Source organism: Danio rerio, chromosome 2 (genome assembly GCF_052040795.2).
Source record: "Danio rerio strain M-AB ecotype USA chromosome 2, GRCz13ab, whole genome shotgun sequence".
In the NCBI taxonomy this organism is placed as follows: Eukaryota; Metazoa; Chordata; class Actinopteri; order Cypriniformes; family Danionidae; genus Danio; species Danio rerio.
The window spans coordinates 60977501-60997500 of record NC_141022.1 but is presented as its reverse complement, the minus strand read 5'-3'; the positions used below and the strand labels follow the sequence as shown (position 1 = coordinate 60997500).

Genomic DNA, 20000 nt, shown 5'->3' with positions numbered 1-20000 from the left:
CAGGTAAAGGAATCTTCTTTGGCATGAAAGTGTTATTACTGAACATACACACAGGGAAATGCTCATTTGAGAAGAAAGTTTCAGATGTCATTTAGAGGTTTTTGCATCTGAACTGCAGAGTCACATGTTATTTGGGTGATTATGGAGGTGTGGAGGATCTGCACTTGAACATGGAGGTCTGGGTTCATGTCTGGGGTATTTTTAGGGGAGGAGGGCGTCTGTCTGCCTTTGAATTAGCCCATTAATGTGCGCGTGTGTGTGTGTGTGTGTGTGTGTGTGTGTATATATATACACACACACACACGCACACACACACACACACATATATAAATATATATATATATATATATATATATATATATATATATATATATATATATATATATATATATATAGTTGAAGTCAGAATTATTAGCCGACTTTTGATTTTTTTTTCTCTTTTAAATATTTCCCAAATAATGTTTAACAGAGCAGGGAATTTTTCACAGTGTGTCTAATAATATTTTTTCTTCTTCAGAAAGTCTTATTTGTTTGATTTCGCCTACAATGAAAGCAGTTATTAATTTTTTAAAAACCATTTTTGGGACAAAATTATTAGCCCCTTTAAGCTATTTTTTTCTGATAGTCTACAGAACAAACCATCGTTATACAATAACTTGCCTAATTACCCTAACCTGCCTAGTTCACCTTATTAACCCAGTTAGGCCTTTAAATGTCACTTTAAGCTGTATAGAAGCGTCTTGAAAAATATCAAGTAAAATATTATTTACTGTCATCATGGCAAAGATAAAATAAAGCAATTATTAGAAATAAGTTATTAAAACTATTATGATTAGAAATGTGCTGAAACAATCTTCCCTCCATTAAACAGAAATTGGGGGAAAAAAGTAAACAGGGACGCAAATAATTCAGGGGGACTAATAATTCTGACTTCTACTGTGTAAATACACACACACACACACACACACACACACACACACACACACAGACACAGACAGATAGACACACACACACACACACACACACACACACACACACACACACTGACTGGTTTGGGTTTTTCAAATGTTTTAAAATAAGCTTCTCCTGGTGATCAAGGCTGCATTTATTTAATCAAAAATACAGGACACAGTAAAATAATGAAATGTTTCTGCACTATAAAATAACTGATCAAAAGTAATTTATTTTAGTGATTTTAATGCTAAATATTCTGCTTACTCCAGTCTTCAGTTACCTAATCCTTTAGAAATCACTCTTAATATTTGTCATTATTATTATTATTATCACTTTTATTATTAATAACGTAGTGCTAATAAAAGCAATAATGAATGGAGTAATAATTTCATTTAAAACTACGTACAATAGGAAAGCAGTTATTTAATATTTTAATAAATATTTAACGATTGAACAATAATTTTTACATTAAATAAATGCAGCCTTCATGAACAGAATAATTTCCATAAAAAAAACATTTAAAAATATTGGTAGTGTGTGTGTATATGTGTATGTGTGTATATATATATATATAATGTATGTGTGTGTACAATATAGTATGTGTGTGTGTGTGTATTCATATATATATATATATATATATATATATATATATATATATATATATATATATATATATATATATATATATATATATATTGCAGATTCGCACATTGCAGTATCGATGCTGAAACGGTATATTGCTTTGCCCTAATATATATATATATATATATTCTTTTTTAACTAAATTAGATTAGATTCATTGTGTTTATACATCTATACAATAAAGACACTGTTATTTTTCTATATCTCTATATGGTTAGGCTCCACTGAAAACATACTGTTGTTTAATTAATTTTTATCTTTTTTTGGTTTGTTTTCATCTGTGCTTAAATTGTTTTGTTTTGTGTATTTTTGTATCGTTTTGAATATTTTGGGCAAAAACCAGCTCGACAACAAAACCATCAAAATCCATGTAAAATTGTACATTTCCCCCCCAAATAATCATATTATTTTATTATATTCATATTGCAATATATATTACAGACAAACAACGTTTTTTTCCAAAATCATTCAGCTCTAATATATATATATTGCCAGGCATGTTCACACATATGAGGAATTTGTTTTAGTGACAGAGTTTCTACAGTGCAACAGAATTACAGATATATAAATAGACAAGTGTACTGTATGTACAGGTATATTACTATATACAACATTTTTATGTGCAGCTGTTATGATCAAATTGGCATGTAAAGTGTGTTGTTAAATAAGTGTATATGTGTATAAAAGTATATAGCAAGTAGAGATGTTTGTTTAATAATTATTATCATCAAGTGTTCATGAGATGGATTGCCTGAGGGAAGAAGCTGTCTTTGTATTGGGCTGTTCTGGTGCGCAGTGCTCTGTAGCGTCGACCAGAAGGTAAAAGTGCAAACAGGCTGTGTGCTGGGTGTGAGAGGTCCAGTGTGATTTTGGCAGCCCTTCTGCTCGCTCTGGATAAATATAATACTTAAACAGCAATAAAATAAATGAAATAATAAAAACAATTCATCAAGTAAATGGCAAAATAAGCATAATGGTGGTATAGCCTTTACAAATGAGCAGATTCATGAGTAGTTATTTGATCAGTGTATTCTAATACACACACACACACACACACACACACACACATATACAACTAATATATTACAATATAAAATATTCTGTGTGTATAGCAAATCCTGATGTATTGCCTAATTTAGTGTGACATGATCCTTCAGAAATCCCTCCAATATGATGATTACGAGACATTTCAGAGTGTCATCATCAATATTAAAAACAGTTCATATTTCTGTGAAAACTGATGCGTTTTATCAGGATTCTTGTCCAATAGAAAGCTCAAAATTCTCATATCATAATTCATAAATCATTCATAATTCTCTCTCAGCGCATAAAGGGTGAAGCGAGCCTTTCTCCTCCAGCTTCCTGTTCCTGCTGTGCTCTGATTGGCTGTCGTCATTCGTCATCATACTGACACATGTATTAGTGATTGTGTGTATTTTTGCGTTACATTTCCTGCGACCCCCAAACATGCGGCGCACCCGATGATGCGTTGAGTTCACAGGAGGCGGAGTTTCAGCTTTATCTGCATATGAGCTGCATCTGTTCAGACTGAGTGGCAGATGTGCAGCAGTATGCAAATCACACACACAGATTTAGACACACACACACACACACACACACACACACACACACACACACACGCATTAATGGGTTGATTTAAAGCCAGACAGACGCCCTCCTCCCCTAAAAATACCCCAGACATGAACCCAGACCTTCATGTTCAAGTGCAGACCCTTCACACCTACAAAATCAGACAAATAACGAACAGGAAAAAACGACATGCAGAAGCGCAGCAATTTCACTGAAGCACAAAACACACACTGTGTACTGAAAAAAATATTCATGCACTACATATTCATGGATGCAGTATACTGGAAGAAAACTGTTTATTTTCTTTTGACAATAAACATTTTAACAAGTGGTAATAAATGACTGTTAGAAAAATTATATATACATATATATACGATATTTAATATGCATAATTTCTATATATGCATTTTTTTTACATTCATGTCCATTTTACATACATTTTACATTTTTTACATTCATATTTGCAATTTTTTAAATTTCCTGTATGTACATTGTTTTTAATTTATGTATACATGCATATATATATATATATATATATATATATATATATATATATATATATATATATATATATATATATTAGTAACATTTTTATATAAAAATGCTATAAATATAAACGTGTTTAAAAAAAAAAAAAAAAAAAATATATATATATATATATATATATATATATATATATATATATATACTGTCATGTATGGAATTGTAGTATATCAAGCTAAAATAAATGAGACTTTAAAAATTTGCAACTAACTGAAAGTATTTTTTTAAATAATTTTGTTTTTTGTGCATTTTATTTTTAGTAACAAAAAGACTTTATTATTATAGTTAATAAAAATATTTTTGTACTAAATAACATAAAATAAAAAATAAATAAATATAAAAAAATTTTAAAAATGAAAAATAAAAAATATATAAAATAAAAAAATAAATAATTAAAAAATTAAATATAAAATAAATTATAAAGTAAAATAAATATTAGGTTAACAAATATATAAAATAACAAAAATATATAAAATAAAGTATAATTAAAAAAAAAAAAAATATATATATATATATATATATATGTAAATGTAAAACAAATTATATTAAATGTACATGTGTGTGTGTGTGTATACATTTGTTAGGTTAGAATTGATCTATATCAAGCTAAAATAAATGAGACTTTGAAGCGATATTTGCAACTGAAAATATATCTTTTTAAATAAGTTTGTTTTGCTACTGTAATATGCATTTTGCTTTGAGTAACAAAAATACTTGGTTATTATGGTTAATAAAATAGTCATTTACTAAATGCAAATCTTAAACTGTTTTCAGTCAGAAAACCCATTCATTAACACTTGATTTACAGAAACATTCATTTATTTTCTTTTCGGCTTAGTCCCTTTATTAATCAGCGATTCCCACAGCGGAATGAACCGCCAACTTATCTAGCATATGTTTTACACAGCAGATGCCCTTCCAGCTGCAACCCAGTACTGGAAAACATCCATACTCTCTCATTTACACACATACACTATGGCCAATTTAGCTCATTCAATTCCCCTATAGCGCATGTGTTTGGACTGTGGGGGAAACCAGAGGACACCCACACCAACACGGGGAGAACATGCAAACTCCACACAGAAACCGGGAACCAGCGATCTTGACTCGAACCAGCTATCTGATGATACTGTCATCATGGCAAAGCAGTTATTAAAATGAGTTATTACAGTGTGATTGTGTATCATCAGTGTGTGTTTATTTGACTGCGTCTTTAATGGTGTTTTAGTGTTTAGTTTTTCTGACTGACACACACACACACACACACACACACACACACACACACACACACACACACACAAAGCTTCTGTTTGCTCTGAGTTTGATCTCCATCCTCAGATCCTGTCCTACATCTGACAACTTCACTTCTGCTAAAAATAAACCCACAGCAGAATTAGAAACACATTTAAAAGCGTCTCAGACCCAGATCACTGAAAAAAAGAGAGAGAGAGTGTGTTTGTGCGTGTGCGTGCGTGCATGTGTGAGTGTGTGTGTGTGTGTGTGTGTGTTTTACTGTGCTGAAATGAACATGAGTGGACAAAACTTCACAAATACTCTACATCTAGATTAGTTTTCTTCATGACAGCAAAGAGATTCAATGGAAAGTGAGAAAATAGACACTTTTGCTTTATAAGATGTTCCAGACAGGTTACGCTGTGGCGCAGTAGGTAGTGCTGTCGCCTCACAGGTCGCTGGTTCGAGCCTCGGCTGGATCAGTTGACGTTTCTGTGTGGAGTTTGCATGTTCTCCCTTCGTTTGCGTGCGTTTCCTCCGGGTGCTCCGGTTTCCCCCACAGGCCAAACACATGTGGTACAGGTGAATTGGGTTGGCTAAATTGTCCGTTGTGTATGAGTGTAAATGGATGTTTCCCAGTGATGGGTTGCGGCTGGAAGGGCATCCACTGTGTAAAAATCTGCTGAATGAATTGATGGTTCATTGCGCTGTGGCGACCCCAGATTAATAAAGGGACTAAGCCGAAAAGAAAATGAATGAATGAATGAAAGATGTTCCAGATCAGATCTCTAGAGTGTATAAGTAGAGTATGGGGCTAAGATTTTTATTTTGGCTAATTATTATTATTTTTCTGAAATAAATAGCTTTGAAATGTTCTCTCAAGGCTCTGGTTTGTGCTTTTGTGCTTGTGTGTTGGGCTGGACAATGTGGAAAAGTAAAATAAAATAATAAAAAATAAAAATATAAAATAAAATAAAGTGAAATTAAATTATAAAATTAAATAAAATAATATTAAATAAAAAATAATAAAATAAATGTTAAATAATACAAATAAATTAATAAATATAAAATTAATAAAAATAAATATAAATAAAAGGAAAACAATATAAAATAAAATGAAAATAATAGAAAATAGAATAGAAATTATATAAAATCAAATTAAAATAAATGTAAAATTAATAAAAATATATAATAAAACTTAAATAAATAAATATTAATAAATAAAATAAATTTAAAATAAAATGATAATAATAAATATAAATAATTTAAATATATAATTAAAATAAATATAATATTAAAAATGTCAAATAAAAAACAATATATATAATTAAAAAACTAAAATAAAAATAAATAGATAAAAATAGAAATATAAAATGTATAAAAATAATTAAAAATATGTATTTAATAAAAATAATGATACCATTAAAACATATAAAATATTATATATATATATATATATATATATATATATATATATATATATATATATATATATATATATATATAATTTCAAATATAAAATAGTGTTCACACAAATGCAAAATTTATAAAACATTTTAATAAATACAAAATTAAAATATAAAAGAAAAAAAGAAAAAATTTATAATAAAAAATAAAATAGAATTTAAAGTCTTAAATAAATAAAAAATTGCTGTGCTTTAAACACATACACAAACATTTACCCATGTGCACACACATTCACACATGCACGCACACACATAGAATCACACACACACATATACATGCATACACACACACACACACACACACACACACTCTCTTTCTCACTCTCACAGTATAAATCTACTAATTGTAATCGTCCCTCCATTAGCGGGTCATGCTCGGCTCTGGTCCGCTCTGATTGGTCTTTATAGTGTGTGATTTGCATATGAGGGCCTCAGTCTGGCGTCCCATACGCAGCATCTCAAGCGCACTGACAGCTCAAAAATGGCCTTTTCAGTGGATTGTTTCTCGCGTCTGCAGATTAGCATGAGCGTTCACGAGCGATTAGCTGCTTTCTCCTCCCTCCGGCTAAATCAAGAATATGCAAATGCAATTAGACAGAGCCGCTAACGGACGCACAGATGGCAGATGCTGAGAAAAAAGATGCCATGTTTTGGAGGGAAAATCAGAAGAAGATGCCATTTTATCTGCTTTTATTGTGCCAAACAGATGCTTAACAGGGCACAAACCGGGCAGGCAGAAGATCTAAAGCAGATTGTTAATACTGCGACACTGAAACACTAAACATCCATCTGAAAGAGACGCTATTACTTTTCAAACGCTCCATTTCACTCCTGTTTGTTTGATAATATTTATTTATTTATTTGTTAATTCATTTATTATTATTTTTAAAAATATTTATTTATTTATTTATTTATTATTTGTTTATTTTATTGTTTATTTATATTTATAAATTCATTCATTTTCTTTTCGGCTTAGTCCCTTTATTAATCCAGGGTCGCCACAGTTAAATGATCCAGCAATTTATCCAGCATATGTTTTACGCAGTGGATGTCCTTTCAGCTGCAACCCATCACTGAGAAACACCCATACACTCTTGCATTCACACTCATACACTACGGCCAATTTAGTTAATTTCCCTATGGGGTATGTAAGGGACCGAGGGTCAAAGGTAATAGAACACAAGCCAAAATTGCTCCATGTGAGATTTATTTCTCAACAGATAGGACATACATCCTCAAAATATAGTTTTACTACCAAAAGTAAAAATAAAAGAGCATGAGGTCAACATAACCAGCCAACACAAAATGGCCACACAGAGAGAGAACTCCACACAGAAATGCCAACTGACCCAGCCGGGACTCGAAGCAGCGACCTTCTTGCTGTATGGAGATCGTGCTACCCACTGCACCATATCTACTTAATTATTTTTATTTTTATTTTTTTTTATTATTATTATTTTTATTTATTTATTCATTCATTTATTTATTTATTTATTTATTTATTTATTTTCATTCATTAATTTATTTTTATATTTATCTATTTATTTTTATATCTATTTTTTCTATTTATTTATTTTATTTTATTATTTATATTCAATCATTTTTTATATATCTTTATTTTTGTCTTTTTATTTATTTTATTTTATTATTTAGTCATACATTTATTTATTTGTATATCTATTTATTTATTTTTATATTATTTTTTCTATTTATTTTATTATATTTATATTCATTTATTTATTTTTATATTATTTTTTTCTATTTATTTATTTTATTATATTATTTATATTCATTCATTTATTTATTTTATATCTTTAATTTTGTGTATTTATTTATTTGATTTAATTATTTGTTTATATCCATTTATTTTATGTATATTACTTCTATTTATTTATTTTTATATCTATGTTTTATTTTTTTATTTTCATTCATTTTTATTTTTATGTCCATCTATTTTTTCATTTTATTATTTATATATATATATATATATATATATATATATATATATATATATATATATATATATAATATATAATATATATATATATATATATATATATATATATATATATATATATATATATATACATACATACATACATACATACATACATACATACATACATACATACATACATATATATATATATATATATATATATATATATATATATATATATATATATATATATATATATATATTTATTTTATATATATATATATATATATATATATATAATTTGTATATATATAATTATTTAATTTATATATTAATGTATTTTGTTATTTATTTATTTTATGTAAATCTATTTATTTTTTTATCTATCTATCTATCTATCTATCTATCTATCTATCTATCTATCTATCTATCTATACACATTATTTATTTTCTAGTCATTCAATTATTTAAATTTATTTATTTTATTTTAGTTCAGTTGGCATTTTCTGTTATTTTACAGACTTTTTTTCTCTCAATTTTTTTTCTTCTACATGATATTATCTCAAACTACTAAAATGTCAATAAAGTCACTTGGTTAAACTGTACAGTTGAATTTTCAACATCAAAAGTGGACAGAGCAGAGATTAACATCCCATAATGCAATTCACCACCACAAATAAACACTTGTGAATCACTAAACACAAACACTGTTCATTAACAGATATTATTTACAGCATATTGGGATTCAAACTTCTCACTCAAGAGCCAATCAGGTGAGTTTAAGGCAGGACTATGGGTTTGACTGTCCAATCCCAGACTGCTAATCAAAAACAATAAATACAAAAGAGTCAATTCTGATGTAAACAACCACATAGCAACCAATCCAGGATACCCTAGCAACCAACAAAAATCCAGAATAAATGAACATAAATGCTTAATAATTACCCATTATCAACAACCACCCTGAACCACCTAATAATGACCCTAAATATTAATGTTTCGTTTGAGATGACACTATTCTCATTCACTACACGGTTGAGTTTATTAGTGCATAGTGCACCGTCTGTCAATTGGGATGCAATGTAAGTCTCTTCATCATAGACAGAGTTGAAGGGTGTAGTAGCCAGCGCTGCTCCACTCACCTCGTGATTCACACACACCGCAGGTCTCTCTCTCTTGTCCGGCTCCTCCATCCGCCAGTAAAGCCGCTGGACATCAGTAAAGCTCAGTTCATCTCTGAATCTCTGCTGAGCGCTTCACACACTGCCGTCCCTGCACACACACACACACAGGGATGAGTGTGAGATGCCCTAAAGTGCTTCATGCAAATAGGTGCAGTTATTTAACTGTGCATTTCTAAATAGCACGGATCTGACAGTACTCCATGCTCACAGTAAACTAAACAAATATCATTAAAGCAACAGTTTAAAATGAAACATTCTGTCCTCATTTACTGCACTCACTTGATCCAAACCGAGTTTCTCTCTTCAGTTTGATACAAATGAAGATATACTGAAACACTATACCTGTCAAGATCACCAGCAATCTAACTCTCATAGGTTGCTGGAGAACATTCACTTCACTCGGACTACAATTCTGCAACCATGTGAACTACAACTCCCTTCAGGCACCACACACACACACCTGTCGCGGTTCTCCTTTGATTACACATGTACGCAGTTGGGAGCTACTCAAGACTATTTACATGGACCATATAAACAGCACACACACTCACAGACATGGCTTGTCGGTACACACCCTGTAACATTACGAAGTGTTTTCCGTGTTTGTTTTTTTCCGCATTGTTTTATTGTTTATCCTGCCTGCTGCCTGTATCAGCCATTTGCCTGTTATCTGACTACACTTCTGGGTTCCATTGTGTGTTACTGTTTGCTTCTGATTGTGACCATTGCCTGCCTGACCATTCTCTTTGTAATAAAGTACTGCACGTCCGTTGTCAGCATCCTTCAGTTACAATACCATAATGTTTTATTCCAGCATTCTTCAGTATATCTTCATTTGTGTTTAACAGCAGAATATTTATTTTATAGATGATTAGAACCGCTTGAGTGTGAGGAAATGTATGTCTTTGGCGTGTACTGTACACTAATATGCAGTAATAGTCTTTTTTGGGCAATGTGTGAACAAAAAAACGAATGTTTATTCCTGGAATATCAACAAGAATTGCCATTTAACACAAATCAAGCAAAATACTGTGCTAATGGGGTAAGCAGAATAATGTCAAAACAAAAAGATTATTTTACTAAATTTTGAAATTCATTCATTCATTTTCTTGTCGGCTTAGTCCCTTTATTAATCTGGGGTCGCCACAGCGGAACGAACCGCCCACTTATCCTGCAAGTTTTTACGCAGCGGACGCCCTTCCAGCCGCAACCCATCTCTGGGAAACATTCACAGACATTCACACACACACACACTCATACACTACGGACAACTTAGCCTACCCAATTCACCTGTACCGCATGTCTTTGGACTCTGGGGGAAACCGGAGCACCCGGAGGAAACCCACGCAAAGGCAGGGAGAACATGCAAACTCCACACAGAAACGCCAACTGACCCAGCAGAGGCTCAAACCAGCAACCTTCTTGCTGTGAGGCGACAGCACTACCTACCGCGCCACCGCATTGCCTTAAACTTTGACATATTATTTCTTATAACAAGACAATAGTTTTTGCTTGTCTTGAAAATGCTTCTTGACTTAAGAACTGGGAAAAAGACCAAAACTCTTAAAGGTAGGGGACCTATCATTGCCTTTTTTTTTTACACGGTAGGTATAAAATAGGTCTTTCAATTTGATTGTGTTCGCATGTGTTTGAACTGTGGGGGAAACCGGAGCCCCGGAGGAAACCCTCGCAGAACATGCAAACTCCACACAGAAATGCCAACTGACCCAGCTGGGACTCGAACCAGCAACCTTCTCTGGCCCCACTAAAAAAAGAAGTTAGTCATTTAGTTATTCAGCATAACTTCTCTGTAAATACATCTGACAATTAAAAAAATGATTTAATTTAAATACAATACTGATTAGATGAATTAAAGTGAAGGGTTTAGTTGAAAACTACAACATTTTATGTTTTTTGTTTGTTTAAAATCCAAGAAAATGCCTAATTTTAGAAGCCAGCTCATCACATCAGACTATAATGCTGTCAATATTTTTATTTTTCATTTATTTGTAAAGCGGACGAGGCAGTGGCGCAGTAGGTAGTGCTGTCGCCTCACAGCAAGAAGGCTGCTGGTTCGAACCTCGGCTCAGTTGGCGTTTCTGTGTGGAGTTTGCATGTTCTCCCTGCCTTTGCGTGGGTTTCCTCCTGGTGCTCCGGTTTCCCCCACAGTCCAAAGACATGCGGTACAGGTGAATTGGGTAGGCTAAATTGTCCGTAGTGTATGAGTGTGTGTGTGAATGTGTGTGTGGATGTTTCCCAGAGATGGGTTGCAGCTGGAAGGGCATCCGCTGCGTAAAAACTTGCTGGATAAGTTTGTGGTTCATTCCGCTGTGGCGACCCTGGATTAATAAAGGGACTAAGCCGACAAGAAAATGAATGAATGAATTATTTGTAAAGCTAGATTTAAAATGCATTTAACTTCTTGAACTTGCTTGATCCATCATAATAATCATATCAGCCTACGTTTTAGTCAATTATGACCTTTTGAGTTTTTTTTTCAATGTATACTAAGAATTAGGGATGCACCGAAATAAAATTCTTGGCCGAAGCCGAATAATAATGAATTACTTGGCCGAAGGCCGAATACCGAACGCGGTGTTTTGCATTTTTTTTCCATTTATTTTGCCAACTTTTTCACCATTACAATAACTAAATAGTAAAAATTAGCTTTTTACTATTTTGTGTTGCTTTTCAGAGGAATAAATCAAATAACAAAAATACTATTTTAAAAATATTTATTCAACACTGAACCTTTTTTTAACATTCCAGCAGATAATATACAAACAAAGCACAATATAACTTAAAATAAATAAATTAGTAAAATAAAAAAATATTTTTATTTGGCCATCTTTTAAGCCCCACCTTCTTGAATAGCCTATGTTAGGCCTATAACTGACTGCTGAAAGAATGCAACTGTATGTCTACAACAACAAATGTGCAAACAATGTGGATGACAACAAATGAATAACTGTCCTAGACATAAGCCTAGCCTACTTCTTCAGGAAAAGTGGCAGGTTCTTCTTTATAAAAAGTAGCTTCTCTGCTCTCGCATGAAAGTCGGTTCTTCTTCTCATCGATGACATGAGATGCAGCACTAAACAGTCTCTCGCTGTCGGCTGTCGGTGCGCAGCTCATCTGTAGTACGAGCCCGTTTACTCTCTGCACTGTTTTCATCTCCTGCGCTGTGCATCACCTGACCGTCTCCAACACCTAGCGGCTTTTCCAAGTCCAACTCGGCCTGGATCATTTCTCGTGTGCGCAGCTTTTTCCCCATATCCAAGTAATGATCTCTATATCGTGGATCAAGCACAGTCGCGATGCAGTACAGGGGTTCTGCGCTGACAGCTTCTAAGAGCGCACTTTTAGCTGTTTTCACTCCGTGGTCTGTTTCAGCCCCTTTGTTTAAAAGACGCTTTAGTGCTGCAAGTAACTGTATGACGTCTGCCACAGATGAGCTTATCTCTTTTGTTATCTGCTCAAAGGGGGCAAGAAGAGAGAGAACGTTCCTCTGGACAATTCAGCAGAACAGTGTCTGCAAACGGCCGTTATTGCCTTTTTCTCTGACACTTTAAAGTGCTTCAACACTGCTGACATGTTTGTTGCATAAAGCGCGCGACTCTCAATCTACGTGGGTTACGCGGGTCATTAAAAACGTCATTATTCGGTAAAATTTATTCGGCCTTTTTACTTATTTCAATAATTTCGGTTGCCGAATATTCGGTGTATCCCTACTAAGAATGCTAAACACTCCTGTCTCAGTAATCAATATGTCGACTTATCATGCAATACAAGAGTTGACACTTAGCTGATGATGGATTATAAAGCGTGTTTGGCATGCTGTCCCAGGAGAGAGCCCTGAGCTCATAAGATCCTCGTGCTCGGGGCTCCCTCCCGTTTGCAGGGCGAGAGGGGAGTTTGAGCTCAGGTAGATCTCGAGCACTCCTCTGCTGCTGTAGTTAATGAACAGATAGTGATTGCTCTTTAGAGATAACTACTTACTAGGAGCATGTCTATGGTGCTGATTTGGATTAGTCAATTAACTCAGGTTGCATGTTTTTGGACGGTGGGAGGAAACCGGGGAACCCGGGGGAAATGTCTCCATGTGAGAAAGGGGAGAACGTTTTAACCCTGCACAGAAACGTTGGCTGGCTTGGTAAGGACTAGAACCAGGGACGTTCTTGCTGTGAGGCAACAGTGCGAACCACTGGACCACCATGTCGCCTATCTAGAAAAGGAGGAGGAGTAGAGGTGGAAGGGGGGATTCTTCAAAATGAAGATGGCTGTGATATGGAACTGAGGGTATTTATAGAGGCTTAGGAATCGTCTGATTGGTGAATCATAAATTCAATAATGCACCGGCTGCAAGCAATCATAAGCACGGGATCCTCGCAAAATTACTTTATAAATAAACTTCACTAAATGGACGTGACCTCAGTACCTTTTGGTTTTGCAACATATATCTTTGATCAAGTTTGCACGGTGTCTGAGTTCAGGAATGTATTTTTTTCCCTTAGGGTTTTCACCTTTAATGCATAGGACAGAGTAGTGTATAGACAGAAAAGCATGGCGAGCAGAGAGAGGGAAAGGATCTGCATATGACCTCAAGGCGGGAATCGAACTCCGGTCGTCATAAACACCGGTGCAGGCCCGTGCACAGACCTGCACAGGGGGGTGCGGGCGATCGCAAAGTGAAGAGTGGGGGGTCAATTGCAAAGTGAGGGGGGGTAGGGCGATCACAAAGTGAAGATTGTGGGGGGGGGGGGGTGTAAGGGGTTGCTCTGCTCCTGCTGAGAAGGACAACTCAGCCAATTAGGGCAGAGGGGCAGTGGCTCTAGCCATCAGGCCACCCCTCTATGCACGGCCCTGCACCGGAGTGCCAAGTGTCAAAGCACTACTACTACATCATTGGCGCTGACTTCAGGAAAGTCTTTTACAAACCATGCATACTAACAAGCGAAGAAAAGGTGAATTTTCAGATTTTTCCCGAAACTTTTGACTTTTTGGAAGGTGTCCAAAATGAGCTCAGTTTAAAAGCTGCGTAAAAAGTGGCGTAAATAATGAAAAAATTAATCTAAAGGCATTTTACAAGGACTTTTACTGTGTTTTTTGTCCGATTGTGTCCTAAAGTGTTAATGCCTATTTACAGTCTACGCTGTTGTATAGGCATTGTGTAAACACAGGAATTAATTGGCATTAAAATGATGATAGTGTCACTTATCGCAATAATTTCTGACAATATATCGCACATCAAAAGTTATTCATCATGACAGACCTAACTCTCCTGCATTAACAAAGCACATCGGCATCATTTTTGCATATCAGATGCCAATAATTAGTTTATATGCTGATATCAGGCGATTACATGCCGATTATATTGTGTTTGCCAAGTTCATTCATTCGTTTTCCTTTCAGCTTAGTCTCTATTTCAGAAGTCGCCACAGCGGAATGAACCACCAACTATTCCAGCATATGTTTAATGCAGCGCATGGCCTTCCAGCTGCAACCCAGTACTCACATTGACACACACACACACTCATACACTACAGCCAACTCAGTTCATCAATTCCTCTATAGAGCATGTGTTTGGGCTATAGGGGAAACCGGAGCACCCGGAGGAAACCCACGCCAACACGGGGAGAACATGCAAACTCCACACACAAACACTAACTGACCCAGATGGGACTCGAACCAGCAACCTTCTTGCTGTCAGCTGACAGTTCTAACCACTGACCCACCATGCCGCATGTTTCCCAACTTGAAATAGATTATATTTGTTTCTCTGCAGCTCGACTCTTATAATTTGTCAGCATAGAGATGACCCTGTTCTCCGCCGCCTCCTCGCCATCCTAATATGATTGGTCTGAATATTTGGGGTCAGTTGTGCTGATGCTGGTGATTTGAATAGATCAGATAAGCAGGTTTGATGCAGGTGGCTGGAGAGCAGAAGTAAACAGCTCAGCGTTTCACTGCTTTATCTGTGTCTGGATGTGGAATCCACATTAAACTGCATCTGCAAACCATTTCATCTCCATATTGTTCATTATTTTAAAAGTGCCGGGTTTGGCTTTTTCTTTTTGGAGATGCATTGAAAGCATCGCATTTCTCTTCTGTTGACTTCACATGAGATAAGTCATGTTGACTGGCATTAAATGACAATGTGGTAAATACTGGGAGAGTCGCAGGGACAACAAAATGTCAGTAATTAAAGTGTTCACTCAGAAATTGATGGTAAACTGGATTTTCATTTGTATTTTTTTACAGTGTGGCATCAGATAAAGAAATAAACGATGTTTCACATACATGAGTCTGCAATAATGTGCACTGATAAATCATTCGTAATATGACCGGAAATCAAGTTTGCGTTTACATGTTCATCATGTGACACATCCATCATTCATTCATTCATTTTCCTTCAGCTTAGTCTCTGATTTATCAGAGGGTGCCACCGCGGAATGAACCGCCAACTCATTCATTCATCAATTTTCTTGTTGGCTTAATCCCTTTATTAATCCGGGGTCACCACAGCGGAATGAACTGCCAACTTATCCAGCAAGTTTTTATGCAGCTGATGCCCTTCCAGCTGCAACCCATCTCTGGGAAACATCCACACACACATTCATACACTAAAGACACTTTAGCCTACCCAATTCACCTGTACCGCATGTCTTTGGACTGTAGAAACTGGAGCACCAGGAGGAAACCCATGCAAATGCAGGGAGAACATGCAAACTCCACATTGAAACTGAGCCGACGCTCGAACCAGCAACCCAGCATCCTTCTTGCTGTGAGGCGACAGCACTACCTACCGCGCCACTGCTTCGCCCTGAACCGCCAGCTATTCCAGCATATGTTTTACACGGCAATGTGTTTGGACTGTTAGGGAAACCAAAGCACCCGAAGGAAATCAACGCCAATGTGAAGAGAACATGCAAACTCCACACAGAAACGCCAGCTGACCCAGTTGGGACTCAAACCAGCGACCTTCTTACTGTGAGGTGATCGTGCTACCCACTGCACCACCGTGACGCACATCGAGTACATGACACTCACAAAAAAAAAAAAAAAAGACAAACCCTGCAGATCCTACAGGAGAGCTGGAGAGAGACTCCACAGAGCGCTAATGCACGAGTGTGTTTCCCAAAACCACCATTAGCCAATTAAACTCACAAGTTCAGTGAGTAGTTTGGTGATTTGGCGTTTAGCTTAAATGGCTATATGGTAAAAAAATGATGGCGTATTGGATAGAGAGTTGGACTTGGGATCCAAAAGTCACAGGTTTGAGACCCGCATCAGCAGGAATTGTTGGTGGGGAGAATGAGGCCCCGTTTACACTAATATGTTTTAGTTTTAGAACAACACTGGCGTTTCAGCTAGCATTTCTGAAGAGCTCTACGCCCCCACTACACTGCTGAAAACACATATCACGTGACCACCATAGACTGTATAATATATGGACGTAGTATCCGTGACGTCACCCATAGGATTCTAAAGAGCGCAAAAGAAGCCACAAGTAGGCGCGGCCAACCGTCGCCATTTTGTTCGCGCGTCATCACACCCACGGCGGGATACCAAACAAGGGCAAAGAGGCGGAGAGTGAGCGGAGCTACAGACACCTGCTGGCATTTAGCTTGGACCTGGTTCAGACACACTTTACTTTGGGAGAACGCTTAATACTTTATCACCTGTGACTCGTTTGTGTTCTGACCACTTGTGCTTGGCTGTACACTATCAGTAAAGTGTTTAGACTTTTAAAAGCACTGCTGTAATACATTGAGCCACTAAACATTGTTCTTATGACGTTTTTCAACAGGAGGAAAACGCGAATTACTTCCAAACACTTCAGATATAGTCTGTGTTAGTTAATGTAAGACTATTGATGAACTCCAGCATAACACTGTATGACAACGCTTCAGCTGACTGTTCTAGAGCCTACAGCTAATCAATCCGTCAGATTCTGCAGTGCATTACAGCTCTAAATATAAATATAAACCATAAATGATCTTAAATAAAACAAATACATATATAGAGATGGTATATAAGTATATAACTTTACTCACATGGGAAACGGAGGCCGCGTGAATGGTTTGTGAGCACAATTAAGTGCACTCAGCATGCCATGCCATCTAATAATTGTAGGAAACAAGTCCAAAAGGCAGTCGACTGTAAAGCCACATAAAACAACACAGAAATAGATAAATATGCCGAGTTCAGTGGCTAATCTGCAGGATTCAGCTGAGGTGACGGCGACCAACGAGACCAAGCTGTCACTCAAGTGGCCACGCCCTTAATTATGCAAACTTAATATAACTTAATATAAAGGAAACGGATGAGTTATAAAAAAATTCACCCCCTCACAGTTGTCATGAAGGGTGATATTACCTGTATTAACCAATATCTTTCTTTGTAGCAGGCTGTAAACACCTTTTTTCTGCTGTAAAGTTGGCCATTCTAACAGTGGGATTAATTGAAATTTGCTCTATTATGGAGCCAGGAGCGGCCAGGACTAGCGGAATTTCGATGAATTGCAGTTTTAGTTACTTCCGTATTGGCTTCCTGAGGGAGAGCGGGAGGTTGCCACACACAGACTCTGGCATGCGCTGCAGTGTATGCAGACATGTCTGAGCTCCATGTAGTCAGCGAGGGCTTTGAGCACACCTCCGCAGGTGAGAGCAGTGAGATCTCATCTCACTATATTTGTTAAACTTGATATTTCATTCATCTTGTTGTCTATATCTGACAACATATTCCCCGGCTTTGGTCTTTTGAATCTATCACTTGTCCTGCAGGTAATGTCTTTTGGCTTAGCGCAAGTATAAGTTTGTATATTAAAGGGCACCTATGTAAAAAAAATCTACTTTTCAAGCTGTTTGGACAGATCTGTGTGTTGGTATAGTGTATAGACCGTCATACAGGGGGGATATGAACACACCCAGTCCCTTTTTTTTCAATTTAACTACAAAAAAAGGGTCGGCCAATTGGAGCTGTTTTCAAATCGATCGCACCATTACGAAGGTGTGCGATTCCCCCGCCCACCGAATTGATTGACAGCTGCGTGCATTAACATGTTCCGGTAGTCGCGTATATATGTCAACAAGACCAGACAGACATACGCAAAGAAACCGGGAATAAAAGGTCTGTTCTGTTCGCTAGGATCAGCAATCATCATCAAATGTGATTAAGAGTAAGTTTCACATGTTTAAAGTGTTTTAAAACAGAGTATGTGTGTATTAATTACAGCGTTTTACTTCAGCTTTACTTCATCAGCACAGCCGCGTGTCAGAACAATTATAACAGAAGACGCTTCAATCCCGGTTTGTGGAAGTTAAATCAGGTTTATTTTGTACATTAACATAACAGATATCCACACAGTACTTGAGGTTAGCCTTAACTAAGCTAAGCGCGCTCTGTCTGTCTGCCTGTGTGTGTGTGTGTGTGTGTGTGTGTGCGATATTGTGTGTGACTCATCAATGCAACTTCACAATACTGATTAGTAAAGGTTAGTTCTTACTCACAAACGCTACGTGAGACCTCTTTCCTTTAAGTCTGTCTGTTGTCTGACGCAGCTGAGGGAGGAGGCATGTAGAAACAGTGGGCGGGAAAGAAAAAGCTTAAAGGCGCAGTACGACAAAACCACCCCCTGCTGGAAATCAGTATAAAACAGCATCTTGTAAAAGGTATAATGAAAAATCTGATGGGTATTTTGATCTGAAACTTTATATACACATTCTAGAGACGCAAAAGACTTATATTAAATCTGAAAAAAGGGGTAGCCTAGGTGCCCTTTAATATAATTAATACACTGATTCTGCACATTTGACTGATTGCTTGACTGTCTTATAATGTATAAACCTATTGTATGTCACACATTTATAATGGCCATCATTGATTATTAGGAGTGATATTCAGCAGAAGAGAGGAAATGTTTTGTGTTTTCAATGAGAATGAAAGGAGGCGGTGATGTTATAGTCTTCGTTTTGTTCATATGCAGCTACACGACGCCTCAACATTTTGATGTCTGTTAAGTTCATATCAAAATTGGTGTGTGTTCACGGTGTGTAAGTCGCTTTGGGTATGCATGAATGTAAACTGATGTCACTTTTGGGCATCAACTGATAATCACAACATTTACTCTCATTCAAAAGTGGCAAGACGCTTCTGAGATGCCACACACACACACACACACACACACACACACACACACACACACACACACACACACACACACACACACACACACACACACACAGATAGAGAGACAGACAGCGAGATACACAGTCACAGACAGCAATGCACACACACACGCACACACAGACACGCAGCTGGCCCCCTATTATTTGGATGTAGATCGCAGATCTTATTGAATGTCTAGAGGTGAGAAATTCCATCCGAGTTGCTATGTGTCACTCTGTGTGTGTGTGTGTGTGTGTGTGGTTGTGTTTCTCTCTCTCT

General features: G+C 36.0%; 1 protein-coding gene and 1 long non-coding RNA gene across 7 annotated transcripts in view; one reads left to right on the top strand and one right to left on the bottom strand.

Annotated features, from left to right (window-relative positions):
- btbd2b (BTB domain containing 2b) overlaps positions 1–20000 on the top strand; it is a 1074195-nt gene that overhangs the window by 200250 nt on the left and 853945 nt on the right. The window lies entirely within an intron of this gene.
- LOC100536415 (uncharacterized) overlaps positions 1–20000 on the bottom strand; it is a 64781-nt gene that overhangs the window by 15988 nt on the left and 28793 nt on the right. For all 6 annotated transcript variants that reach the window (XR_015479203.1, XR_015479202.1, XR_015479206.1 and 3 more), the window contains one exon: positions 9510–9639. This is a non-coding gene — a long non-coding RNA (uncharacterized LOC100536415). The remainder of the gene's footprint in view (positions 1–9509; positions 9640–20000) is intronic.